We start from the raw sequence: 27,379 nt of genomic DNA on the forward strand, positions 1-27,379 counted from the left end.
CACCCTGGTCTGACCATCACAAAGCAAGAGACCTGAGAACTTGAAAGGCAAGACTCCCTGAGCCATGTAGCTCTCTGTCCTTCAATTAACCCCACGTGTGTTTATTGGCTAGGTTGTCACAATGAACTAACTAACTCAAAACTGAATATTGAGAAAATATCCTAACCCATTCCAGAGCATTAGCCCATATGTCCAATACCAATTTATAAAGTCCTCTTCAGACTCATGAAACACATGCAATGATGCTGGCCAGTTGAAGCAGGGAACTGGCTAGGGCAGCTGCACCCTGGTCCGACCATCACAAAGCAAGAGACCTGAGAACTTGAAAGGCAAGACTCCCTGAGCCATGTAGCTCTCTGTCCTTCAATTAACCCCACGTGTGTTTATCGGCTAGGTTGTCACAATGAACTAACTAACTCAAAACTGAATATTGAGAAAATATCCTAACCCATTCCAGAGTCTGGCATTAGCCCATATGTCCAATACCAATTTATAAAGTCCTCTTCAGACTCATGAAACACATGCAATGATGCTGAATCCAGTATGCTCACAGGCCAGTGGGTAGGAAGTCTTGTGGACCCAGTGGTGGCGGGGAGCATCTCAGCGCTAGGGTGGGTCTTCACGTGGCTCCTCCAGCTCCAGGGCTCTGGCTGCATCAGCATAACTCCATCAGGCTCATTGTCAGTAATGTCTCACAGGGAGTGAGCAAGTGTCCCTCCTTCAGCAAGATATTTATCTCCTTAGTGCCTCCAAATGAGGTCATCTAGCTGCGACCTGATTGACAGGCAAGACTCCATCCATCCACAAGTTGACACCAGATTATGTGACTGCCACAAGCCTGAGCAGAATTTATGGAATGGCACACATAAGTTGTAGCTGTAGGTCCCCCAGGGAATCAATCCACCACCGCCGCCCCCGGTCTCCTTAGTTCACGCGTCTGACCTTCCAGGAGAATCTCACGTGTCCAGTGAAAGGAGCAGGGGAAACCCAAGCTTGGATTACAAATAAAAGAAAACCAGGATTAGTTTTGTGCACCTACTTATAAACTGCAAGCCTGCTTCAAGCCCTCATAACATTATAACTACATTCTCGGAAGTAGCTGCATCCCTATATAATATATGGAGAAGCCGAACCCAAAAAGGCACAGTAACTTCTCTGGCTGGCAAGTGAGAAGGCTACAAGAGGGGAGCAGCTCCCTCCTGTTGGTGCCCCAATGAGTGAGAGGCTGGCTGCTCAGTGATCATGAGCTGTCTACTGTGTGTGGATGGAGCCTTCCAATCATCAGTCTGACTCACGGCTGCTTCCTGTGATCCTGAGAGGCAAGTGTTTGCCTTCCCAGCTTCCATTACAAAGAAGGAAACGAAACGTGGCTCAGCTCATTCTTCTCTCTCTTTCTCCTCCTCCTCCTTTGCTTCCTCCCTCCCCGTCTGCCAGCCTACACAGTCTAGGCAAAGGAGTGATAGCTAGGCTGTGCCTGATGCCCCCACTGGGATTCTAGTGAACTAATGATCATCACACTCACCGAGCTGTGGTTTCGGGCAATTCCGGTTAAGAAATAATTGATGCATTGGCGATATCAAGACCGTGAACCTCAAGGCAAATCATTTCATGCAAAAGAAAGAATGAAACCGTTTGCAAACAGCAGGGATGCTGGCTGAATGGGTCCACGGCGGTGAAAGTGGGCCAGGTAGGCGCATCCCAACACACTCTGGGCTCTTTAGGGCGTCTCCGTTTCCAGGGGAGCCCCAGGGCCGTAGAAGGTGCATCCCTGTGCTCAGTGTTCTCCTGGGGGGCTGGGTGAGAAGACCCAAGGTGGCTCTTGCTCTCCACTACAGGAAGGACTCACAACCCTGGGGCAGGAGGCTAGTTCGTAGACAGAGGGAACAGCGCACAGGATGCCAATCACGCCAACCCCAGCAGGGTGGGAACCGAGAGACACTACCCTGGCTCTCACTGTGAGCTCAGACTGAAGGCGACGGTCTACTTAAGTAATGACCAGCTTATCTGCCTCCTGGAAACAGGCAGGGCAGGCATTAGAAAGAGCTGTGCTTTGGGGGAAACAGCTTTGAGATGGCCCTGAAGGATGCTGGCATCCCTCTCAGCGCGCTTCCACGCCCTCCTCCCCATTTCATCTTGAGCAAATGATGACTCTCTTGTGTTTTAGGGATTTTTGAGGCTGTGTTTTAGGTGACCATTCTCAAAACAGCTCTTAAACCTCGATGCTCAGGATACGCCTGCAAGTCTGCATCGGATTGTAATGGAGGCCGTCCATTGGGGATGGGGATGAGGGCTGGGAGTGACAGCGAGAAGGGAACAGCTGTGAGTTAAAGTGCAGAAGGGGCCTCAGAGAGGCTATAGAAAAATAGGATGAAAAGGTCGTCTCACACACGCTATGATGCCCCCACCCCCGGCGTTTCTTAGGAGTGCTGCTGAATATGCATGGGTCCGAAGGCGAGTCCCACCACATGGAGGCGGTTCTGCCTCAGAGCAGCCCTTGGGAGAACTGCCCCTGGGGCTTCGGAGATGGTCACTCTTCTTTGTCCTTTTTGTTTCAGTCTCAGCAAACATTTATTATTTTTACCGTATTATTCCTGTAGATCGTTAGAACAACAGCAATGTTTTTCATAAGCCCGGCTGTAGCTATAGATCAATAGATTTACAAGGCTAAAACGCCACGCTAACTTACTTTTTGAACCTCCCAATGCACTGACGTCAGAGTGGTCTTCAAAACAAAAGTTTTATTGACATATCATTCGCACATCACACGTTCCAAGGCTTCAACCACATCAAAAAGAGTTGTGCAATCATCAATAACCAATTTTAGAACATTCCTCATTATTCTTAGCTCCTTATTTTCCCCAACCTTCCCTGCCATAGTCCTAAGAAACTATTAATCATAGGTTGACTTATCCTGGAGTTCATATATAGGAAAATGTACAAAACAGCAACAACAAGAATCTCAACAAGAGAAAACCTCCATAGAAAAGAAATCAGAGAATATTAAAAATGAATGAATTTAAAATGGACCTCAAGGGGGAACAAATGATAAGGTGTTGAATTTTAACCTTACTACGCCTGCGTTAATCCACTTGCCAATTCACTCTGCCTGATAGCAAGGCTATTCAATCCCTGATCAACGATCAGAGGGACTTTACCCGAGACTTAATCCAAATGAGGAACCTGAAAACGAGGTGCTCAGAATTTAAGCTCTAATACCGTATCCACTTCCAGTGTGGGATTTAATTATTTACAAACCTTGGATCAGACAGGCTGGGGTGCTTCTTCTGTGTGGACTTAGCAGACCCCTCATTTAGATGGCTGTTAGTTTGAAGACAAGCCTTTAAGACCTAAGATGCTATTTTTTTCTGATAGTTGGACACCGTCCAATTTTTTTAAGATCACTCTTTCCTATACCATCCATGTCTTTATAAGAGTCAGTTTTGAGTAGGGCCAGGTCATAAGAACTAAATGTTCTAAGATTAGGGCTTTGATTAGGTGTGAGCTCAAAATCCATTAATATCGCTATTTATATATATCCCTGGTTCACTTAAGAGACAGCCTTATCATTTTATTGGTGAGCATTATACATCACTGGGACTGTAACTCTTTACAGGAGTAGAAAGTCTCATTTTTCCTCCCTCAGAGAGGCCGGCGGTTTCAAATTGACCCTGTGGTTCACAACCTAAGGAGAATCCCTATGTCACCAACACTTCATCATATGTGCGTGTAGGTATGTGGGTACCTGTGTTTTAATGTCACCTCTAACTGCTTCCTCCAGTTTACTGACTTTCGTATTGCTCCTGCAAATGAATAAATGCCGCACCGAGATCAGAGTTGGGGCAGATGGGACCGCAATCGTCCAAGGAAAGTCATTCTAACAAACATTAGAAGTCCTGGACCTCCTTTGGAGAGAGGATGAAAGGATCTTAGAGGTCACACGTAGAGGCCAATGAGAGATGCCTGGGTGGCATTGTTGTCAGGTGGTGTCCAGTCGGTTCCAGTTCATAGCTGTGAGTGTACAACAGAACAAAACACCACCCGGGCCTGGCCTCGCCTCCCAGTCATTGCTATGTTTGGGTCCATTACCGCAGCCACTGTTTAAATCCAGCTCCTTGAGGCCCTTCCTCTTCCTTGGCCAACCGTCTGCTTTACCAACCAAGCATGATGTCCTTCTCTGGGGCTATTCCAGCACTCCACTATCACAGGTGAGAAGACCAGGCCCGGAAAGTTGAGACAACTCACCCAAGGCTACCTGGTATCTTACTTCACAGACGAAGGTGTGAGGTTTGAGGTCTATTCCCATGCATAAGGTAGGGCAGCACAGATCCAAATGTTGGCCTGGCCACATTTTTTATTTATTTGTGAGACAGTTTTATTGCCACCGATTTTTTATAGCATGAAGAATTGAAGCGGATGGTCTCTACAACTAACTGGGATCATAATGAAAACACATTGCTCTTGGCAACAGGAAGAAAATGATTCGAGGGAAAGGTTCTGACCTCCGCACAGCAGCAGTGGGGCTTGCTGCAGATTACTCCAGCGCTCGGTATCTCTGCCTGCTCACCTCTCTGCAGTGGAGCTGACCCCACTTTATCTCACTCGTGAGGGAACTTGTTGAGCTAGGTGCATTGGCCTCATCTGTTTCCCACCCTGAGGACCACAGAAGCCCTTGTGCAGAAGGTGGAGTATAAACTGTGCATCTAAGACAACGTGCTTCCTGGTCCCACCCACACAGAGCCACCACAATGGCCAGAGTGAAAGGGTCAAGAGAATGGGACATGAGCTTTCAAACTCCAATACATGTCAATCATGAGCTAGTGGTGACTCCAGAGAGATGTAAACTCCCAAATACATTCCGTTATCTGTGACAGAGGCAGAAAGGCTCCAGTCGTCCAAAGAGATTTACTTGGGCAAAGACCAGTGTTCTCTCTAAAGATCTCCCCAGCTTTTGGAAGGGCCAGTCTGAGGAATTAGGCATGCCGACAGTGATCCACCCACCACCACTCATCTGTCAGTTTGTCCTACTGTGGTGGCCTGCGTGCTGCTGTATTACTTTCAGGAGAGACCAGCCCTGGGGGACGGGCATCGTGCTCGGTAAAGTAGAGGGGCAGTGAAAAGAGTGAGGCCCCTGACAAAATGGATTGTCACAGTGGCTGGAACGATGGACTCAAACATCAGACCCGCTGTGAGGACAGCGCAGGACCAGGCAGTGTGCCATTCTGTTGGGCCTGGGGTCGCTGTGGGTTGTGGCTCAATGGGACCGAACAACAGCTATGTAGGACACTCTTCTCGCCATCCTCGAGCGAGACACTGATCGCTTTCACTCCACAAAGGCACTTGTGTTTCATTGCCACCTTGGCTAGGAGTGGGATCTCTGTCATGAGACTGCCACTGAAACGTTCCTCCATTAAACCGCTGCCACTGAGTCATGGCAACTCCCCGGGGCTCTAGAAGATGGAGCAGAACTGTCCTCTGGGGCTTCCAAGACTTTAAACCTTTGTGGGAGCAGACCACTTCGTTTTCCCCAGGGAGCGGCTGGTGGATTTGAACTGCTGACCTTACACTTAGCTGCCCAACTCATAGCTCACTGTTTCATCAGAACTCCTTTTCCTTACAATAGCACCTCTTACGACTAGAATTAGTATGGACACTTTGCCAGCTGCTCACTCGTTCCCTCCTGATGACACATTTGGGAATTGGGAAAATAATATGCAGGTTGCTCTGTGGACCCTGTTGGATTTCTTTGTCACAGCTGGGCCAGGACTCCGCTGCTCATGACCTGACCTCCAAAAGTCCTTACTCTTAGAGTAGGGCTTTGGGGTCCTTAGAACCGTGTTCAGTTCAGATTCCCTCTCTGGAACCTCTAGAAATACGGGTGCACTTTACCTCATTGACCATTGGCTCTAGAGCAGTGGTTCTTGCTGCGACCCTTTAATACAGTTCCTCATGTTGCGGTGACCCCCCAACCATAACATTATTTTTGTTGATACTTCATAACTGTAATTTTGCTACTGTTATGAATTGGGCAACCCCTGTAAAAGGTTCGTTCGACCCCCAAAGGGGTCATGACCCACAGGTTGTGAACTGCTGCTCTAGTGCACGGCCTTAGGTCCCTTTGGAGAAGGATTGATAAATGACCCCTTGCTGGCATTGCTGGGTGCATCCCTACGTCCTCTTCTAGGACTGGCTGCTTCAGGTCTGGAGACGAGGGGAGGGCCCAGGACTTCGCAACAGCATTCTGTCCATCATTTCTTTCTCCGTCTCAGAGTATGTGTGTATGCATGTAGAGGGTATTAATACATGTCTAAATATGCAATACCTCCTCTTGCCTTCCTACCTGTCTTATGTTCTGTGTATCCATGCAATTCCTCGGAGGGCTCTCCCTTTATCTTGTTCTTATGATTGCTATCATCTGATGGCCACCCCCCAAATCCTGTGTGGGTAAATGTCCCCCTGGTTGCTATGACGGCTTTGCTCTCGGGACGTCAGGCATGTTCTCCTGGTTTCTGATGGCGCTCACTGGCTTGTGGTTCCAGCAGCATCCTCTCCAGTTAAGCAGCTCTCGTCTGTGAGTGATTCTGGTTTCCAGGATGTGTGGTGGTTCTTGTCCTGAAAACCCAGTTGTTTTTCATTCCGATAAATCTGAAGCCATTGGGTTTCAGCTGGCCTAACCTTCTCCTGGTTGGGAGGATGGAAGTTGTTACTGCCCTGTTCTTTCCCTGTCGCAACTGAGCTGGGAGGTCACAGATGTCCTTTCCAGTTTAGGTTTCCATCCAAACCAGGCTGGGGTCAAACCTCCTGGGGCAGGAGCCTCACGTGGGGGATCATTCTGGAAAGCAGGAGTGTGGGAGCAGGATCAGTATGGGGGCGAGAAAATGGAATGTCAATGGGTGGAACCACGGCCTCTGCCATAGGCAACAGAGATCGATTGGTTGCTGCTGATGCTGCTGGGCGCCATCACGACATCATCGTGCACAGCACAACGAAACGCTGCTCAGTCCTGAGCCATCTTCATCATTATCCCTACGCTTGCGCCCACGGTTCCAGCCACTGCCTCGATGCATCTCTTCGAGAGTCTTCCTGTCTGCCACCTGACCAAGCACGATGTTCTTCTCCAGGGACTGGTATCTTCTGACAACCTGGCCAAAGTACACGAGACAAAGTCTTGCCATCCTGGCCTCTCAGGAGTACTCTGACTGTACTTCTTCCAAGGTGGGTTGGTTTGTCCTTTGAGAGTCCGTAGGACTTTGAATACCCTTCACCAGCACCTCTACTCAAACACATCCACGCTTCTTCCATCTTCCTTACTCCATGTCCCAACTTTCACAAGCATATGAGGGGACTGGAAACACCAAGGCTTGGGTCAGACACACTGTCGTCCCCAAAGTAGCATGATTGCTTCAAGACTTCAAAGAGGTCTTGTGCAGCAGATTCACCCATGCCATGTTGTAGACAGAAGAAATGCATGCCAAGACCCTCCAGAATTGTCTACCAGAAGGACAGGAGAGGAGGCTGGTATTTACCCACTGGCGCCTGCCCAGCATTGTTGGAGGGTCTTCCAAGGGGGACACTACATCTTCAGCACTCCCAGGCTGCATGTGTTTGAAGGTCTAGAGACAGGGTAGGGGCCGGAGACAGGCAGCAAAAAGGCTCCTGGCCAGCACTTGGAATTGGCCACTGTCAGCATGTGTCTGAGCTCTTAAGGGGTTGTTCAAAGCCGCTCAAGTTGGAAGTTGACCAAGTGAGTGTACCCTCGTTCTGTAGACATCTGCTAGAGAAAGCTACTGAACTTCCCCAATGTGGCTTCTTCCTACTGATGCTTTTTCATGGACTGTGGGGATGTAGGCTAGAAAATGCTTAGAAAGGGATGCATTCTCAGTATGTAGCTTTGTACAGATCCATAGACTATTGATATGTGGATATAGCTATATATTTCCATATCTCTCTCATGTCTGCAAATGGCCACTGTGGACAGCGACTCTCTTTGCTGACGTCCCAGGGGAGCACAGAGTGTGAGCGATGTGAAGAGGACTGGGTATGGTGGGACAGGGTACAGGACAGGAGTTCAGGTTCTGGATCAACAGCCATGTCTGCCAACTTCAGTTCTTAGACACGTTGCTCAGTCTTTCTGGCTTCTATTAACCTTATTCTTAGCTTTTCAATGTAACTATTACTGAGCATAGGAGGCCTGGTGGCATGGTGGTCTACACAGCTAGGCTGTTTGCTGCAAGGTCACCAGATTGAAACCACCAACCGCTCTGTGGGCGAAATGGGAGGCTTTCAGCTTCCACGAAGAGGTAGAGCCTTGGAAACCCAAAGGGTCGGGTCTACTTTGTTCTACAGTGTCATCACAAGTCTGAATTGACTTGCTGGCAGTGAGTGTGTGTGTTAGTCTGGGTAGACTAGCGAAACAAACCCAGGGAGACTCATCTATGTATAGGAAAGTGCTTCATATCAAAGAGTAAGTATATATTAAGATTTATAATTACATCCCAGCCCAGTCTGGATGAAGACCATAAGTTCGATATTAACTCATAAGTCCAATATTAGCCCATGGATTCCTCTTCAGCCTCACGCAGCACATGCAGAGATGCCGAATGCAGGAAGGTCACAGGCTGGAGGGTGGAAAGTCCTGTGTGTCCAGGGGTGGTGGAAGCAACCCCAGGGCTCTGGCGGCCATCAGTGAGGCTCCCTGTGGCTTGTCAGCAGGAAGTGAAGCGGAGAGAAAGTGTGTCCCGCCTCCAGGCAGACTAGAGGTAGTCCCAGAATCCTCATGAGAAAGTCCCATCCGCAAGGAGGCATCAAACAGGTTGTGACCTGATTGACAGGCTAGACTCCACCCCTATAGCCTATTTCTCAAGTTGACATGAAAGTATGTAACTACTACAGTTTGTTTTTGACTACTAATAGTAACCACTACACAGGATTGTTGTAAGGATTACATTACATTTACCACAAACTTTACCACCGTTACTTATTGTTCGCTTTCCTGGAACACGTAATTCCGAGTCTTTTTTTTTTTTTTAAGTAGATGCTCCCTAAATAGTAGCTTCCATTTAGAATGGAAACGTTTGATCTGGCATTTGCTGAACACCCAAGGAGAAGAAGAACATAAGCAATCCTCTTACTGGGAGCTACGGGGGTGCTATGTCTGGGGGAGCACTGTGCATGCACATTCTGGAAGGGAAGAGGGAGCTGGCATCTTTCATTGAACCCCAAAGTCCACACACTCCACTGTGGGCCAGGGAGCTCTCAGATTTCATCCGACGACCGATGAATGGGTAAAGTGGGGCCGGTTGCGTGATCCAGTCTGTGGAGACTCCTGCTACTTCAAGGAAGCTGGCCCCTGGGGAACTGTCTCACCCTGTGAACCCAGATCTCTTCCGTACATAGTTTTCATGAAGAGGAGGAATCAATGCAGGATTTCACTGATCATTACCCAATAGAAATTCACTTCTAAAAGGTCTGGAGGGAAAGAAAAAAAAAAAGCAACCACGTCCAAATTCCAGTTCTGACACTTACCACCCCTGTGAACTTCAAAACAGTAAAAAAAAAAGTCCTGCTGTGGATTCATGACCCTGGGTGGTGTAAACTGTTAAAGGCTCAACTGCCAACCAGGAAAGGTGGTGGCTCAGACATGCCCAGAGGCAGAGGCACAGAAGAAGATAGAAGGAAGACCTGGCAGCCTGCTGCTAACAGTTCACAGTCTTGGAAAGCCATGGGGGACAGCTCACTCCGCAGACAGGGGCTCATCGTGTCGCTGCTGCAATGCTTTAGCTCGACTGTCCTGTTGGGTTCCATGAGTCTGAGCAGCGCAGCACACAGCAGTCTTCTTCCTTTCGTTTTAGTGCCTCTCTGTTTGACTGTGGGGAATCAGGACAACCTATGGAGAGCATCGAGTAGGATGGGACTCAGGAACACATCATTGTGCTCATGCAGAACCTGCACATGGGACAAGAGGCGGTGGTTGGAATAGAACAAGAGAATACTGCGTGGTTTAAAGTCAGGAAGGGTGTATGTATATCAGGGTTGTATCTTCTCACCATACTTATTCAATCTGCACGCCGAGCAAATAATCCAAGAAGCTGCACTATATGAAGAAGAAAGTGGTGTCAGGGTTGGAGGAAGGCTTGCTAGCCGTCCTGGAATGCTGATGGCACACACTTGATTGCTGAAAGTGAGGCGGGCTTGAAGCACTGTTGATAAAGATCAAAGATTGCAGCGTTCAATATGGATTGCAACTCAATGTAAAGAAAATCCAAATCCTTACAACGGGATCAGCAGGTAACATCATGATGCGTGGAGAAGATTGGCGTTGTTCAGGATTTCAGTGCACTTGGATCCACAATCAAGCATCATGAAAACAGCCGTCAAGAGGTCAGACACATTGCGTTGGGTCAATCTGCTGCATAAGGCCTCTTTAAAGGGTTGAAGAGCAAGGATGTCATTTCGAGGACTGAGGTGCACCTGACCCAAGACATGGTATTTTCAATCCATGTGAAAGAAAGTTAGACATCGAATAAGACAGACCAGAGAAGAACAAATGCGCTTGAATTCTGGGGCTGATGATGAATATTGAAGGTATTATGGACTCCCCAAAGGACAAACACATCTGTCTTGGAAGAAACACAGCCAGAATGTTCCATAGTGAGGATGGTGAGAATTTGTCTCTCATGCTATCAGGAGATATTAGTCCCTCGGGGGAAAGACCTCATACTTAGTGGAGGGCCAGCAAAGAAGAGGACGACCCTTGATGAGATGGACGGACACAATGGCTACAACAATGGCTCAAACATGGCAATTGTGAGGGGGGTACAGGACCAGGTGAGGTTTCGCTCTGCTGTACTTAGGGTCGCTATGAGTTGGAACTAACTTGATGGCACCTAGCAAGCAAATAACAACAATCAAGATCAGGGCTCAGGCTTTTGTGACATCCACTTTGATCTTCGCTTTCTTGCTCATCTTTTTCATGACCTTCTGCTTTCTTCACATATAATGTCCTCTGTGTCTTCCCAAGCCACCTGATCTCTGGCGTGTGTGGAGTCTATTTTTGAGATGGTGTCTAAATTCAGGTGGAATCGGTCCAAGGTCATATTTTGGTTCTGATGAACCTGCTTTAATTTTCTTCAGCTTCACTTTGAACTTGCACACGATCGATTCATGGCCTGATCCACAATTGGCCCCTAATGTAGTTCATACTGCTGGTGTTGAGCTTCTCCAGCATCTCTTTCCACAGATGAAGAAGTCAATCTGATACCCATATATTCTATCCAGCAACATCCACATATACAGTGAACCCTCGTTTATCGCGGTTAATCGGTTCTAGACCCTACCGTGATAAATGAAATTCTGCGAAGTAGGATTCCTTATTTGTAAATCAAATATTTTCATAGTTAGAGCATAGAGGACATGAAAAAACACCCTTTAGTCACCATTACACTCGTATTACCCAATTTATTAAACGAAAAAGGGAAAATACAGTAAAACATTTTGGACGTTACAATTATCATTTATTATTTATTATATTATTTATGGCATCAAGCATGTACAGTATGAGCCAATCAGTGGCAGTAATGACAGAGCATGCGCTGTTACGCAAACACTGCAATAGAGTGAAGCTGCGGAAGTCGAAGTGCGAAGTGGCGAGGGTTCACTGTATAGTCACCACTTACGTTGTTGAAACAAGATGTTTCCAATGAATAAATCATCAGTCTTGAACAATTCTGTCATCAGATCTCCAGCATAATTTCTAAGGTCAAATTTTCCAACTACCAATACTCTTCTGTTTCCAGATTTCACATCTCGACACCAGTTATTATCAATTCATTTTGACTGCATGCTTTATCCATTTCTGACTAGGCGCTGGTAAAATCTTTCATTTCTTTGGCAATAGTGGTGGTGAATAAATTTGAACGATGGGCATATTAACTGGTCTCCTTTGTAGGCATATGGATATTATCCTATCATTTACAGTGTTATACTTCAGGAGAGTTCTTGAAATGTTCATTTCGATATGCTATTATTCCTCTTCAATATGTCATTGCAAGCATGGGAGACTGTCCACGTGTTCAGTTTAAAATAGCCAATATCACTACATTTCAGCTCACGAGTTCCTAGAATGTTGATCTCCGGATCTTTCTTTTCCTCTTTGACAATTTCCAATTCCCTGGACTTGTGCTTTTACTTCCATGTTTTAATTGCTAACGAATATTTGCAGCCGTTGCTTCTCATTTTGAGTTGTGCTGCATCAGCAAACGAAGGTCCCTAATGCTTGACACCATTCCCATCAACAAGGCTGACTCTCCCTTCCCGTCATATTGTGAGTGCCTTTCAGCCCTGGGGGCTCCTCCTCCAGCACTGGATCAGACAACAGTCCACTGCTGTTCATAGGTTTGCACTCACTTTTATTTTCTCCTTCCAGAAACAGATCGCCAACTTGTTCTTCCAGACCACTGTAGTCTGGAAGTGTCACTGAGCCCTGTCCCCCACGGGTGGCCCTGCTGGCTTTTGAAATACCGTTGGCACAGCTGCCAACATCAGAGCAGCATGACAGCTTCCACAGTGCAGCAAACTGACAGAGGAGTGGAGGGATTCGAGATAAATCCAGAGTGAGAGCTTTGAGTCTGGGTTCTTGTTGCTGTTATTGCTGTTAGGTGCTGTCCAGTCCATGCCACCTCATAATGACCCTATGCACAGCAGAATGAAATGCTGCACTGCCTGGTCCTGCGCCGCCCTCACAGTTGCTGCTGTTTCAGCCCACTATTGTTCCCGCCGTGTCAATCCATCTTGTCCACGGTCTTCCTTTTTCATTGTCCCTCAATTTCACCAATAGTTATGTCCTTTCCCAGGGACCGGTATCTTTTGATAACGTATCTAACGTACACGAGATGAAGTACCAACCTCCTTGCCTCTAGCACGCGCTCTGGCTATACTTCTTCCAAGATGGGATTGTTTGTCCTTTTGACAGTCCGTGCTAGCTTCGATATCCTTCCCCAGCACCATCATTAAAACGCAGCTGTTCTTCTTAGGTCTTCCTTATTCCATGTCCAATATTCACATCCATGTACAGTGATTACAAATCCCACGGCTTGGGTCAGCTGCATCTAACTCCGCAAAGTAGCATCCTTTATTTTCAACACTGGAAAGAGGTCAGGTGCAGAAGATTCACCCAATGCAATGTGTCATTTGGCCTCTGGGCTGCTGCTTCCATGAGCATTGAGGGTGGTTCCAAGCAAGATGAAATCCTTGACAGCTCCAATCTTTACTCTGTTCATCATGTTGTTACTTATTGGTCCAGTTGTGAGGATTTTGATCTTCCTTACACAGGAGTTATAATCCCTATTGAAGGCTGCAATCCTTGATCTTCAGCAGTGAGTGTAGTCTTCTTCGTGGGATGATAATTGGGATGGTTAATCCAGGTCACCGTGAGGAGGCTCACGAAGGCAGTGGTGGGCTTCTTGCTTTCCGTGGATGACCCGGGCTTGGTTCCTGGCCAGTGCACCTTACGTCCCACCCATCTGTCAGCAGAGGCCCGGGTAGTGCTCAGATGCTGAATGGGTTTCAGTGGTGCTTCTAACACAGCCTGGGGGTTAAGGCCTGCTGACATCCTTCTGAGAGTCAGCACTGTAACCCTCAGGAGTGCAGTGCTCTGATCTCACCATGCATGCGTCCCACGAGTCAAGGGGCAGATAACATATCACAAGGAGGTTCATGTCGTATCTCAAGGGACTTTCTTGTTCACCCTCCCAGGAGTCCAGAGTTTGTTATCATGCCCTACCTTTCTGACAGGAGGACTGAGAGCAAACCTGATGTGCTCATTTACACAGCTGTCACTTGGCTGTGGGAGACTTTAATTAGGTCTGAATGCCAGCTCACACACCTGCAACTTCACCGGTTCTTTCCCCTAAGACTTTCATTATTGAAAATGATCTTCAGGCAACAGGCTTGCATTTGACCAACGGTCTGAGGCGTAATCCACTATGCCACCCCAGGGTTCCTGACCAACTTGTAGGAGAGGTAAATTCAAGCCATTTATTTCTGAGTCACTGAGCCCTGGGGCAAGCACGCCAGGCTTAGAGTTACAGGCGTCTGGGTCAAGCGGATAATTTATGTAAGCTGCAGGCACAGCATGCCCCTGATCAGTTGGAGTCTCAATGTACTTGAGAATATAAAGTGGGATGAACAAAGTCCTCTGTCTTCATTTGGAGGGTGGGGGGTAATGAGATCTTCCAGCTAACCCTTTGAATGTCTCAAGTGCTTTAGGGATAGTAACGGAATAAAGGGCAGGCCTCACGCCCTTCATTTTCTCCATAAGCAGACAGGAGTGCTACTGATCAATAGGCCATCAGTGTTGACTTGGTAGGTAAGGTATAACATATGTGGTGGGTGAATGGATCACACGTTACTTGGATTCTTTACATCCTCTCCCCCTCTGCAATGTTCACTGGAGACAGGAGGCATGAGTCACTTCCTGGTTTTCAGTTAGTTCCAAGGAAGTAGTTGGTCTCCTTTCTGGATTCCCTTATTCACCCGCCGGAGACCCTATTTAAGACGAGGAGATGGTGACCTCTGCAGGAGGCTGGGAAGATGTTGGAATCAAGATGAGGGTCTGAGTCAATTCAATGCATTCAGATTGAGCACCTACTAGACCCGTAAGAAGTCTGCAATTTAGCCATGGTGACAGGCACAATGCCGCGCCAGACGGTCTGAGTCACGGACATGTAGAAACTGTGCTGTGGGCCACCCTTGTCTAAAAAGGCTTAGGACCAGTATCTGGCTCAGAGACGTAATCAGAATCTGGCTGTCACTCAGATTCTCGGGCCTCAAGTTGAGCAGCTGAGCTTTCATCCAGCAATGTGGTCTCTCACTGACGCTATACCCAGAGAGCTTCACCGCTGAGATTTTTGAACTGGGTCATGCTGGTTTGACCGCCCCCTGTGAAGTTAATGATCTTCTCCAGATATGCAGAATCAGAATCTCATATTTTAACAAGATGTGTGACAGTCATTCGCAGATCTTAAGCTGTAGATTCTGATTTTGTATTTCTGGGGCAGAAAGCTAAGTTCTCAACTGGGGGTGAAACAGAGTGACCCCATTTGAGGCCCGTCTCCCCCGCCATCTTGAAGGTAAGCCCCAAGAAGAGCCTGGATCAAAGCCTGGCCTTTTGTCACATCCGACCCAGGATCCTGCTGAGACACCTCCAGCACATGGCAGTGGCCAACTGCAAGACAATGTTGCCTGGACCGCTGGGGTCAAGGATTTGATCTTGCGCCTGACTCCCATCAGCTGCTGGGACCCTAAGGAGCATGGACATGTGGACAGTCTGACTCCCTGTCTTGCTTATAAAGACACAGATAGCAGGAAATCATATGACCTGCTGTGTATGAACGGAGGCCCTGAGACTAGAACTCTGTTCCCAACACTGCTATGGATATCTGAATACACACATGCCTGCACACACCTGGGTATCTGAATGCACATGCTTGTCTGCACACGCATGCGTGCACACTGCTCTTTCCTCCTGCACTCATCCTCTAATTGGAAGCTATCAGTCTTTGCTCTGGATTCCAGGAGGGATTGAGGACTTGGGGACAACTGGCAAGGCCTGTTTCCTATGATGCATTAGATACATGCTGGTTCAATCTCTGGCTCATTCTCCACTAATGCATTAAAAATGAGAGCCGATGGGGCTGTTAGCACTGAGCAATGAGACTTTCAGCACCCAGCGAGAGTCGGGGCCTCTTTTGTCAGCCGCTGCCTGTGCTAAATGTGTTGGATTTTGCTCCCTCCTCCTGCTCCACCAGATGGTCACCGCATCATCGCGAATGAAGAGTGATGTTCAATGCAGATTCCATGCCGGGGTCAGGCTGTCCCCAGTGTCCTGCAAACCTTGACCAGGAGAACACAATGCTGCCAGACATTTGGAGGCAGGGAGGGTAGAGACCAAAGTGAGGGAGAGATGGGACATAGGAGAACCTTCTCTGCAAACCCTCGCTGCATTTCATCACAGCCCCACGCTTGACCACGGGAATGCTCCCTGTCTGGGGAGGACTTGTTTTGCATTTATATGGGTCTGTTTTCTCAGTGGGTAGATGGGCTGCCTTCGAACCATCCACTCCACTTAGCAAGCCAGCCATCAAGCGGGTATATAAATACAAGCCCTCATCATAAATCACACACTTTACAAAAATAGTCTATTCTATTGGACTTTCAGTGTAAGTCTGAAAGCTTACAGCAAATTGGGTTCCCATTAAACAGTTACCGCACCCCTGGTTCAGTGACATCAGTGACATCTCACAATACACAGCTTTCTCATTAATTTCTTTCCGGATGTTTGTGGTCAGTCGTCTGGTTTCCTGGTCCCTCTTTGCTCCCATCTGTGCTCGAGTCTTTGTTGACCATTTAGTCTCAGGCAGTTGATTTTTTTAAGGCACGCAGGATTCACTGGTGATATTTCTTTTATGAGTCCATCTGTTATTTACCTAAAAGTGACTTCAGGGGTTGGTTTGGATTCAAGGACTAGGAATTGCTCGGGGCGATCATCTTGGGGCATCCTCCTCTCAACTGGTGCCATGAGCCTGGACTTTGGAAACGTTGGTGTTCAGTTCCACCTTTCTCTCCCTCTCTAGCAGAAGGGTTTTCAGATTGGTGCTTTTGAACCCTCTAGGGATGGAGCAGTGACAAGCGTTAGCTCAAGCAGCGAGAAAGGTGAAGCTGTCCACTTCCACAAAGAGTTACAGTCTCAGAAACCCACAGGGGCAGTTCTGTTCTATCTTTAGGGTCACTATGGGTTGGAATTGACTGCATGGCTGTGAGTTTGTGTGCTCTTGACTTTCTATGTGGATTCAGCCATTGTAGCTCTCATTAGAACGGCTGGTGGCCAACCAACCAACCAAGCATCGTCTAGTTCTTCTGGGCTTGAAAAATCACAGACGTATAAACCGATGCCCTAGGAAAATGTACGGCTGATACAACCATAACAGGGAGCGGGCGATAAGCTCCTCGATTTTCATCTCCGCACGCTCAGACTCAAAGCTCAGTGCTATCAAGTTGATTACGACTCATACATGATGACCCTATTGGGCAGGGTCGAACTGCCTCTGTGGGCTCCAAGACTGCAATTGTTTATGGGAGTGGAAAGGCTTGGCTTTCTCTCTGTGAGCTCATGTGTCAAATCTGGAGAGCTACAGGGCTTCAAGATGACCCAAATACAAACCCACTGGGAATTACCATGGTGATGTCTACAAGCAATACGAGTGGGACTGGTCTTCCAGTGTGCTTGCTGTCCACCCAATAGGCACCATGGTAAGCTGTTTCCCTGCATTTTACTCTCATGGAGCCAATGAAGACACTCATTCCTAGAGACTTTTAGACCCATGCCTGGGTTCACACGAATAATCAACGGTTGATCTGGGTCTGAAAACCATCTAGGACTGGCTCCCAGTCTGTGCTCGGGAGGCAGGAACCCAACGGGCTGACATGCAGCCAGTCAGAGCCTCTCTTCCTGGCCTGCCTTCCTGCCCCGGCTTCTCTTCCTTCGTGCCCAGCATTTGGAGCATCTCTTGGTAGCTTTTACAGACTGCTTTCCTAAGCATGTTTCCACTACACTGATGCTTTTAGATAATTAGTTGCTCCGCCTGGAAAGTTATCTGAATTTAAAGACTCAGCAAGATTAAGTGGCTTGCCCTGGCCGATGGTCAAACAATGTCTACCTTCGAGTTGGAAATCTTCCTCTCTGATGACTTAACTTGGAATGCTACACAGGGAAAAAGCCAAGACGACACTATAATTACTGGGCTCTCAATGAAATGCTACAGCCATATCAATATTTACTCAGGCCTTTCAGACAAATGACTGACCCAATTTTATCATCCGACAAAGGGGAGCCATTGAGTATGGGAGAGGTGGACAGATGTCTTCACAGTAGGAAAAAAGTAGCCTGCCTCCACCTGCTCTCTCAGGAGGATCTGGAGGTGAGGAGACCACGTTGGAGCAGAGGCAAGGCGCTGGCTAGAGAGCCGGGTTGGCTCCTGGGTGTGGCTGGAAGGTTGCGAGGTGGGGCTTTGAGAGGCCAAGGTAGTGGGTGCAGATATCAGGGGCATCTGCAGCACTGGGCTCCTTCAGACAGCTGCCCCTTTTCCTCTCTGCCCGATGGGCAAATTACCTTTTCTCTCCTGGTTTTGTGCTCCAGGAGTCCGGGTAGTGTAGTGGTTATGTGTTGCACTAGTAACTGGAAGGTTGGCGGTTTGAAGCCATCAGCCACTCCTCAGAAAAAAGATGAGACTTGCTACTCCCGTAAAGAGTTACGGAGCCTTGGAAACCCAAGGGGCAGTTCTACTCTGTCCTACAGGGTCACCAGTTGTCAGCATTTGCTTTTGGGTTTGAATTTGGATGCACCGCACAGCATTTCAAGCTCCTCTTCTTCCCACCCTCCCGTGGCCGGTCTGAAGAAGACAGTGCTTTTCCTTCTCAGCTTCACTCCCTTGTGTTTGTCTTGGGTAACCGCCCCCGCCCCCTACACTCCCCCACCTCCTTTCCTATCTGCCCATGCTTCTTCTCCCACCAGGTCCAGTGGTTTGCCCTTGGGAGCTTTCCGACACAGTGCCCACTGGAGGCACGTCACTGTAGCCACCGGAGTCACTTTCAGCATCTTGACACGTTCCCAAACCCAACAGCCACAAAGTCCCTGGATGCGTGGGGCTCACAGCTCTCCTAAGAGACGCCCAGCCTCAGTCTGGAGAGCCAGCCATGTTTCTGCTGAGCAGGAGTGCCCCCCCTCCTCCCCGCAGCCAGAGTGGAAGCCCCTCTTCCCAAGAGGTGTCCTGAGCCTTGGCGACAGCATTGCTCCTCTCTCACCACGTAATTCCCAAGACGTCCTTGAGAGGAGGTGCTTGAGCTCAGCAGGAAAGGAGGAAGTAGCCACGAACTTCCATGTGAGCCCTGGGTAGAACACGCAGAGTGGGATGGGAAGTTCCCAAAATGAGAGGAAGGGAAGACTGGGCCCAGCTCAACCCAGCCCCAGACACAGAAACGAAAGAGAACGCGTCTGTGGCCCATGGGAAAGATGGAGGGCTAGTCGGCACCAGGTCTTCGGAGCTTGAGTCCTGCCCAAGCTGCAGGCATGACTCCTGGAAGGAGGCCCAGGAGGCTGACTCGGCACCTTTGGAAGAAATAAATCATAAAAAAAAACCCTCTGGCATTTTTTGGAATATATTCTGCAGAGGAAATGAGAGGCAAAAGTAAACTTGTCTAAGATTGATTCCCTGTAGCCCAGAGTCCCAGAAAAGGAATTGGTCTCTTGCAAACCTTCATGGACTCTGTCTCCATCTCCACCCGGAGCAATCAATCCTGATCAAAGGCGAGTATTGCACTGCACTCCCCGCCACCACGCAAGAACAGCAGCTGTTAGTTCTCAACGAGGGGCACCGGGCTCGCAGATTCGGCTGGGGACTTGTATCTGCCATGGCCATGGTTGGGTCACCCATTGACCTTGCTACGGGAAAGCCAAAGGATCCTGCAGCCAGGAGTCCATCGTTGGCAGGAGAACTTGAAGCTAAGCTTTCATGATGTTATGCTGTTCAATCCTGGGCCCTGATCCCACAAATGAGGAGCCAGTTTTTCCCTGACCATGCAACTGAAAGTTCCCAGAGACATAGCTTCAGCAACTTTATCCCAGTAAGACTTAGCCCGACCCGACTGTCCACTGCCCAGAACACAAGGAGCAGCACACGCACACAGGCTACTGTCCACCTGCATTTTCTCCAGTGACAAATACGTAACCTTTCCATGGTCATTGTCACCCAGGGCACAGAATGTCTTTGCCCTCTCTAAAGGTGTTGACCCTTGATACTCGGTAAGTCAAAATATACTTTCCTCTGTAGGTGCTCTAGCCAGCCTGCACCCCTGGGTGTTTGGTCAGTGAAGTTCCTCTTCTCCACCCAGCTTTGGTGATTTCCAAAACAGAGCTCAGTGGAGCAGGATGACCTAACGCAAGCCAAAGTCGAAAGAAAGGTTTGACCCAAGCCTGGTGGTTTGAGTTCCACGGAACCTTTTTGCTGTGTCGGCTGCTTGGAAGACGATCACCTCCTTTGTTCCTGACTTCGGTGATAAGGCCTGGATGTCTTGACCCGATGGTGGCCCAAATTCAAGAAGCCAGGCTCCTCAACACCGAGCCCAACTCCTTAGGCCCTCATTCCTGAGCGCCCAGCTCCTAAACCAGGTGATTCATCCAAACAGGCCGGCCTCCAGCTCTCAGCAACATTCAGCATGAAGAGGCAAATGAGACTGCGCCTCGCATGGACGTGGGGCGCATGGAAAACCTGATGAGGATCTAACGGGCAGCAATTACAGGGTTGTGTTTTTCTACCCTGGGTCCAGGTTTTTAAGCTTTCCCACACCCAGGATCTGGGTGGACACAGTTCTGGAGTGGGATTACAAGAGGAAAGTTGTAAGACATTTTAGAAATTCCCACCCTTTGCCTGGAGCTGAACAACCTACTTCTGGTTCCCTGGAACCTTGGTCGTCTACTGGTTTCCTTGGCCGGCCTGCATGCTGATGGAGACCAGGAGGAATACTCTGCGGGGAAGGGTTTCAAGTCATGCCTCCACATTCAGGCCAGCTATCCCAAATTTGGGGCTGCTTAGTGAGTCCATTTTAGGGGGCTCCAGGAAAATCAAGGTCGTTTGGGGCTCTCTGAGCTCCAGGTCCCCAGTCTTTCATATGCTGGTATTTGCTGAGAACAAAAGTCCTGGTGTGGCTGCTAGCTGCAGCCGGTGCCTGAGCACCTGCAAGCTTAGAAAGGGGGGATTGACCACACTGAATCCAATGAGAACACACTCTGACAGTGACCCACTGCTGGAAGAAGCCTGGGGTCTCTGGTGACTTCTTGGTGATCACAGGGCTCCTCATGGTCTCCCAAGACTGGTCCTTTGGGTGGTTGCAACACAGACCTGCAGCTGCTGCAAAGGCAGAGGAGAGACATGCAGGCAGAGCTTGGATTTCAAAAGACTCCTGCCCTGAGCTCTGACTTTGCAGGCCACAGGGCCACAGGCAGACATATAAGAACTTTCTACCACCTTAGGGTCCTCCTGCTTCAGGAATTGGAGACAAGAGACAAGCAGTAGACGCCCATCCTCAAGTACCGAAGACAAGGGAAGTGAGTCAGCTCTAGCGTGGACAACCACTCGGGCTAGGAGAGTAGTTGCTATTTCGGGAGCCAGCATCACCCTTTCTGATACTTTCCCAGGAGGAAGGCTGGTTTGTGGTTAAGGCAAAGGGGGCACCCTGGTAACTCTGAGGGTGGTTCCAGGGGAGACAAGGAGGCTGTGCTTCAGGGTGACTGTGACACATGGGCTCTGGGCTGAGTGGCTAGACTGCTGTCCCTGCCTCACCTTCCAGGGCCTTCTTCTTCCCAACCCCACCTCACCCTTTTCCTCCTGGGGGCATCTCCCTAATATCTCATCTCCCATATCCCAAGCGTGTCCAAGCATCTGCTTCTTGCTGCAGCCCTGCAGGTCTTAACAAAATATCCAAACAAGGTCAACAACATCAGTGAAACCAGTCTTTGGTCACAAATCATTGAAAATAGAATCCTTGGGATGGGCAGACAGGATGACTGACATTTGCTATGGGATCTGGTCCCCTCCTGATGAAGTCCTTTGCTTTGGCTTTGGCTCCAGAACTAGGAGCCTGCCAGCCGTAGCTTTCAAAGGGTCACAGGGCAGGCTCCCAGATGAACGAACCCAGTAATGCCTGAGAGCAGGGGGACTTCTCCCATATGCAGACCTCCTCACCCCCTACTTCCCTAATCCTACGTACCATGGTACTGATGGTCAAGGAAATTCTCAGGGCTTCTCTCCTCCTGTGCCCATTCAACACTGTCTGCCAAGCACGTCCATCCTGAGTCCATGTGGATTCTGGCTGCTGTTTCCAACCATTTACCCAGCCACCCTCTCTTCCTTTGCTAGCCACAAGCCCACAATTGGCATTTTCAGTAACTCTCATCAACACCTCCAGCTGCCTCTCCTCGTAACCTGTCCGATCATGTATCCAGATTACGGAGCATGTGCCCTAAGACGTCTGTGGTGGAGGTAGACCACCACCATCCATCATTTCTGCTCTCCCACTTGTTTTGTAAAGACCTTCTGAAATGAAGTTTCATGGCCGCTGGGACCAGAAAAGAGTTCCTACTCCCTTATAGTATCAAGCATCTTGATTGTCTTTAAAGAGCAACAAGGATCCAGCAACCTCCAGACTCAACCCCCTGACCAATGGCACATAGCTTATTGTGACTCAGACCTGAGCCGGCAAGCTCTGTGAGCCAGAATGTGACCCTCACTCCAGGGCAGCCTGGAGAATGTAATCACCACCTTGGAGTTTGTTCTGGACAAGTATCCAGAGAGCTCACACCATTTCTCGGCTGAGGAGAAGTTTTCTTCCACTGCCCTCCCACACCTGGCCACTTGAGAAGCCAATATCACCATGGTAAGGTAGACACGAGCCAATCCTTTCATCCCATCCTTGCTGTCTACTAGCAATGCCATCATGGATAGTGAGGTCATTTTCTTTGCTTCTGGAAGTTATCTTGCTTTATCCTGTCATTATCAAATTAAAATTTAGGCATTCCTGCTCGCTCCAACTTTACCATTCCAAATTGATTTTGATTGAGAGAATTGAGGAGCCCTGGTGGTGCTGATGGTTAAGCATTGGGCTGATAACTCCAAGGTTGATGGTTCTCATCCACCAGTCCTTCTACAGGAGAAAGATAAGGCTGTCTACTCCAGCAATAATTTCCAGCTGCAGGAAACGGTGAATCAGAATCAACTCAATGGCAATGGGGTTTGCTTGGGTTTGGCTTTTAGAAATGTGTAGAGGTTTTTCAAAAGACATGCTAGGGGAATTGTCAGACATGTCTGGGCGATTTGAAAGAGTTTCAGTAATAGGGCCAAAGGATCTTTCATGATTTATTTGGAGAAGGAAGAGACAGTTGGAGAACTTCTACTTCCTTGGGATTTGTGACGTTAGGTCAAGAGGGAAGTAGTTATCAAGATAAGTCCCATACCAAAATCATAGCTCCCAGCTACATTGTTCTTTCTGGCTGTATCCCCTTTTCCACCTTCTTTAAATCCTGCTAAAAAGGATCCAAAGCTCTAAAATACCTTTAAGAATTAATTGAAAAACTAATTCAAGCCAACTAAGAAAACCCCGGCTTTATAGATTTCATGTACATTGCCAATCTTACTCTGGTCATGAGACTCAATGGCCCTCTCTGTCCTCAAAGTAGATTGGGTCAAAGGCATCCTAGACCAGTCCATTGACCTTGGTGCCCTGGTCTTCCAGTACCAGGGAGCCCCACTCAATACACAGCTTCTGTGCCTCTGTGATTCTTCCCTCCTTCATATTCTCCTAAGTATAAATATTGCCTCTGATTACTGCTCCCTTCTGTCTAAAAACTTGGCTTTTGTGTTTCCTTCCCCTTAACCCAGAAAGATTCCTCTCCTCCATCAATTGTTTAAATTATTCTTGCCCTGTGCCTATGCATTTGTCCCATCTCTTGTGGTTTTATAAAGTGCTGTTTCAGACCTATTGTATAATTGACCTAAGTAAATTCATTTTGCTTAAGTCTTGCTTTTTCAAGTCCTGGAGGCATTCAGATCCCTGGGCTATGAATAGTTCCCTGAGGGTGTAAATAGGCTCTACACGGCTGTTCTGAGGGATGTGTGGCTACTTTAGGGTGAGTGCTAGGAGGTGTGCTCTCTTGGCAACTGACAATCATAGCATCCCCAAGTTCAGTTTCTATTACTTATGGGTGTATAAGGTCTGAGGTGAGAATATTGAAAGTACCATGGATGCCAGAAGAAGCCACAAATCTGTCTTGGGCAATATACAGACAGAATGCTCCATAGAAGCAAGGATGGGGAAAGATTTTCTCACTATTTGGACATGCTATCAGGAGGGACCAGTCCCTGGAATGAACTGACAGAAGGAAGACCCTTGTGAGATGGACAGACACAGTGACTGCAGCCAGGAGCTCACACCAACCACTGTGAGGATGGTTGTACATAGAATCACTGTGAATCGGAATCAACACAGTGGCATGCAACAGCATCAACAACAACAATCACAATGGCTGTGTGCACTCCCGTGCAGCAAGGAACAGCCTTATCAGGTCTTGTGTATCATGGTGCCCAGGTTGGCATTGCAGATAAAACAAAACAAAATAAAAACCAAAGTCACTTGAGATTCCTTTCTTTTCTTTTCCTTTTTTACTTTGAGTCTTCAAAGTGATCACTGGCTTCCCCAAAAGGGTTAGAATAAGCAATAGTGCAGGACACGGGTCTATAACCTTGTGCAATGAGAAGTTACCTAATTAAGTGGACAATCTATAAGAGCCGATATTCCCAGGGTCTTGGAGACTTCCACATTCCATCACCGTGTTTTTTGCCCCCAACAGTTTTATTGGGATGCAATTCACATATCCTACAATTCAACAGTTCAGTCACATCAAGAAGAGTTGTACAATCATCACCACAATTAGTTTTAGAACATTTTCCTCATCTTGTACTCATTGTGATTACCTCCCCATATTCCCCCAACCTCCTCTGCCATATCCCCAAGGAACCACTTATCTAGTTACTGTCTCTATAGATTGACCAATCTGGGATTTCATATACAGAAAAAAATTAAAAACAAACAAAAAGCTAACAAGGGTAGCAAAGTAAAACAGATTAAAAACCTCAACTAAAAAAACCCCCGAAAATATTAAAAATTAGAACAAATTTATGTAGGACCAACATGTACCTCCTTGAGTTTGGTTGAATCGCCTCCGGAGTCCCTGTGTCTTAACCCAAGTGTTATAACATAGGTGGCTTCTCGTCTATACCTACCGTACTGATGACACTGACCTCAGGGGACTCATGCTGTACTTCTCCTTTTGTGATTGGCTGACTTCGCTTAGCAAAATTTCCTCCAACTCTTCCCATGAAAAGACGTGTTTCATGTGCTCATCAGTGCTTTTTAGTGCTGCATGATACTCCATGTGTGTATGTGCCAGGGTTTCCTGATCCACTCGTCTACCGATGGAAATTTAGATTGTTTCCAACTCTTTGCGATTGTGAATTGTGCTGCAATAAACATTGGAGCACATACAACTGGTCGTGGTTTATTTCTTACCTCTTCTGGGTATATACCCAGTAGAGGGATAGCTGGGTCATAAGGTAGCTCAATTTCCATCTTTTAAAAGTTTTGCCAGACCACTTTCCATAGCGGCTGTACATATCTACAAGACCACCAGCAATGTAGGAGAGTTCCTATCTGGCCACATTCCCTCCAACACTTTTGCTCTCTGATTTTCTGATTTGGGCTAGCCTGAAAGGTGTTAGACGGGTATCTCATGGTTGTTTTGATTTGCATTTCTCTGATGACTAATGATCAGGAGCATTTTCTCATATGTTTATTGGCCATATGGGTCTCCTCCCTAGTGAAACTTCTTTTCAGTTTTTTCCCCCCACTTCTTCAAAGGGTTAACTGTTTTCCTCATTTGTAGGCAAGGGGGGTATTGTAGATTTTTGTTATAAGCCCTTTGTCTGTTGTGCTGTTGCTAAAAACCTCTCCCAGTCTATCAGTTGCCTTGTTACCCTCTTGGTAAAATCTTTTGATGCACACAGGTTTTTTATCCTTAGTAAATCTCATTCATCAATTTTAGATTCCCCTGTGTGTATATCCTGCCCTATTACAGTTAGGCTTTGTATGCCCTGGGCCAAGGTCCTTAGGTTTGTCCTGATTCCTTTGCTAATGGTCCTGATAGTTTGGGGTTTTAGTTATAGGTCCATGATCCACCTTGAGTTTGTTCTTGTGCATGGGGTGAGGTAGATCTTGTTTCATTTTTCTACTTCTGGATTTCCATGGTTTCCGGCATCACTTTTTAAATAGGGTGTTGCCTTCGCACTTGATGCTTTTGGGGCCCTTGTCAAAGATCAGTTGTCTATATGTTGATGGTTTCATTTCTGGGTTTTCTATTCCTTTCCATTGGTCTGAGTATCTGTCATTATGCCAGCACCATGCTGTTTTGACCACTGTGGCTGCAGGAAAAGGAGTGAGCGGGGAGGGAGAAAAGTGGGAGGTGAAAGGGAAATGATGACAGAGGGAGCAGGCCACTAATCCAACCAGGGGGAGAGTACTGGTCTTGTCTCCACAGAATGGGGAGTGAGCATGCAGCCCCTACCATGATGCACATGGCCACATGGAAGGATGCATGAAAAGAGAGAGCTACAGGGCTGGCCCCAACCAGAGCCAAACTGACCCTCTCCCTGGAAGTGCCGTGTGGTGGAGAGCAGAACTGAACCTACAGGTTGGGGAGAGGGGCCAGCATGCCACACCCACATGGAGGCAGGCCCAGAGGGCAGAAGAGAAAGAGAGAGCCGGACTGGACCCCACGCTGGCGCTCCAGGCTCACAGGATGACATCCCTGAGGGGAGCCAATGGGACTCAGAGGGGACTGGGCAACCAACAACAGCATGTGTTATGCTGTCCCCTCACTGGAGCAGACCGCAACTGAGGACATTTGAGGGGTCACATGGTAGGGAGGCAGTGGCAGAGTCTGAACCGCCCCCCCCCCCAAATGGAGTGAACCAAGAAGGGAGCATAACAGATCAGCAGCTGGAGCAAGGCAGAGCTATGAAGGCCCTGAGGAGCCCCCAAGGGGGCGCTCCAGGCCGGGAGGGGCAGCACCCGGACAGTCATGAAGGCCAGTGAACGGACCAGAGATTTTTGTATATTTCTTCTTCTCTCTCTCTCTCTCTTTTTAAAAAATTTTTCCTTTTCTTTCTTATTTACTATTTTCATTTTCTTTTAATCAGTTTGGTCTATGCCATAGTCGGTGTACCTACCTATACAGGATAGGCATAGGAGGCATGCTTGAGGAGCAGCGAAATCAACAGTCCCTGGGAGACCTGGGAGGTGAGGGCAGTAAGGGAAAGATTGAACTTGTCAAGGGTTCCATTTTACTTGGTCCACAGTGATGCTCAAGGAAGCAGCAGAGAGGAAATTAAGTGATGTTGTGCACAGGGAAAATCTATATTGGACAAGACCTCTCTAAAGTGTTGAAGAGCAAGGATGTCCCCCTTTAAGGACTGAGGTGTGCTTGATCCAAGCTGTGGTGTCTTTGATCACTTCATATGCTTGTGAAAGTTGGACAATGACTGGAGGAGAAAACAATGGGACCAACACTTTCGGGGGGACATGGGATAGGGGGAAGTGGGGGAAAGGTAGTGGTGTTAGCAAACCCAGGCACAAGGGAATAACAAGTGACCCAAATCAGTGATGAGGAGGGTGTGGGAGGCCTGGTAGGGCATGATCAAGGGTAATGTAACCAAGAGGAATT

The sequence above is a fragment of the Echinops telfairi genome, unplaced genomic scaffold, assembly GCF_000313985.2.
Source record: "Echinops telfairi isolate 266 unplaced genomic scaffold, ASM31398v2 ScPeMD7_1;HRSCAF=3_0, whole genome shotgun sequence".
NCBI lineage: Eukaryota > Metazoa > Chordata > Mammalia > Afrosoricida > Tenrecidae > Echinops > Echinops telfairi.